Source organism: Geospiza fortis, unplaced genomic scaffold (assembly GCF_000277835.1).
Source record: "Geospiza fortis unplaced genomic scaffold, GeoFor_1.0 scaffold195, whole genome shotgun sequence".
In the NCBI taxonomy this organism is placed as follows: domain Eukaryota; kingdom Metazoa; phylum Chordata; class Aves; order Passeriformes; family Thraupidae; genus Geospiza; species Geospiza fortis.
In genome coordinates this window covers 1,636,414-1,638,613 of record NW_005054324.1, presented here as the reverse complement: position 1 = coordinate 1,638,613, position 2,200 = coordinate 1,636,414, and positions in this window count along the sequence as shown.

Sequence of the window (2,200 nt, the reverse complement as noted above, 5' to 3'; positions counted from 1 at the left end):
TTCACCATTTCCCATTTGAATATTTACTGATGGTAATTGGTCAATTCTGGAGACCCAGAGCTACTAAGCCTCTCTGAAAATGAAGATCTCTTACAATTTTCCCAGCTTGAGCCATTTTATAATCACCTCCTGCATGTAAAATGAGTACTGCACAGCAACAAGGAAAAGATGTTCGGAAATGTTCCCACAGGAGTAAGTAAAAACACACTGATATCTGGAAAATATGGATGACAGCCAAGACTTACCATACTGTCAACCAAAATAAGTCTGCCTAGCTGAAAAATCAAGACAGACTTCAAGGTCACAAATAAGCTGGAGTAAAAAGAATGTGAAAAAGGAGAGTCTGCATCAACAATAATGTCTGATTTACACTACCAAGCAAACACAAAAGGAGAGATCACCTGCTACCAGCTTCTGTGTGATTGTCTTGCTCACAGCTGAAAAAGCTATAGGGTACACTGGCTGCAAGGATACATTTCTTCTACACTGTAAGCCTTTGAAAGGAGCTGGGATTTTTTCTTTTTACACTAGGTACTATCAGGCCTGTTACTGAAAATGACCTTCCTAGACTGGTGCCCTTTGAGAAAGCAGCAGCATGCAGGTTGCATTTCAAGTGTCTGTTGTGACATTTTAATTTGGATGGGTTATAACGCAGAGAAAAGGCAAAAAAACCCCACAAACAAACCAACCAACCATCTCCAAATCTGAAACCTGAACCAGTACAAATAAATCACAATCATCAAATACTAAGCAACTGGTAGTGTATTAAAGGTAAGGAATTTATTCATAGTACCAGCACCAGTCAGAAATAACTCTCTTGGAACATGTGATGTCAGTTGTAAAACATCACACTCAGTTGTCTTTAGACTTTAGCCACTGGGTATATAGGTTCTACTAGCAAGTCCATCTTCTGTAACACAGCTAAGCTAAATGAATAATAATATGGAAGCTTGATTCTGGTCATGGTTATTATAAAGTTGAGGACTGGTAGTCAATACAAATACAGAGAAGCTGCACAAAAAAGGCATAAGTTCTACTTTTCCTCTGCAGAAAACAAGAAATAATCAGACCAGTACTAAAAAAATCCTGAAAACTTAGAATAAAAGTTACAATTTTATAAGAACTGACATGGCTACAAAACCATTCTATTATTACACATGGCAAACAATATATCTTCATTACCAAAATATTTTAAACCGAGATTTAGTGTATACAGTTAAATAAAAAAATAAGCATATAAAGCTCATCCTTCATATAGAAGCATGTATTACAGCTGAGTCAATTTTAGCAACCTTTGCTCTGAGGAGGCTGTGTGAAAAGAAGGGGGTTTGAATTTCTATCAAGTTTCCAGAACTGGAAGTTTTTCTCATGGGAGTTCATTTAAAATGTTCACTTAGTTCTTACACCAGAGTTCCTCATTGTTAAGAATCTGACTTTCATTATACTTTAATGCAAACAGTCTGTCATATTTAACAGACAAGCAAATAAAATCCAGAAAATGCAGCTATTATAACGTCAAGTGGGCACTATTGAAATATGCAGACCATGCAGGTTTCTTCTGTAATAAGTGCAATTTTTATAGCACTTGGTATGTTCTAAGCATAACTCTAGCTAACCTGCAAATCCCAACATAGAAAAGGTTGCCTTACACATTGCATTAAGAAATAAAAGTTAAGCAAAAAATAAAATAAATAAGACAACTTTCACAGACACCTTCTGATCAAGATGAGGGTAACACATTTTAATTACATTTTTACAGTGTTATGTGCACAAGGACTACACTTATAATTTTGTACTCTTCTTCAAGACCAAACTTCTGCCAGTGGATGCTCAATTTCATTGGGGCAAAGCCTGAGATGAGCTCAAGGAGCAATGATGCCGGTGCATGTAATGCAGAACATTCTTTATTTGTTCTTCAAAGAGCTTCACAGGAACCTTGTGATGGATTATTATCGGTCATTAGAAAGAGCTCTAACCACAGCTCTGGAACTTAAAGCAATGCCCTGCGTAGCCAGGCGGGAGGTCCAAAGTCTGCCTCATTACTCGCAGCTGCTGTTCAGCGTTCCCACGCGAGTGTCCCCCCGCAGGCTCGGGCTCTGTGACACTGCGTGACACACACAGGTGACCTCGCAGGCTGCTGCAAGGTGAGGCGGGTGGAAGGAGCATGTTCATGACACCTTCATCTTTTACCTTGATCCAC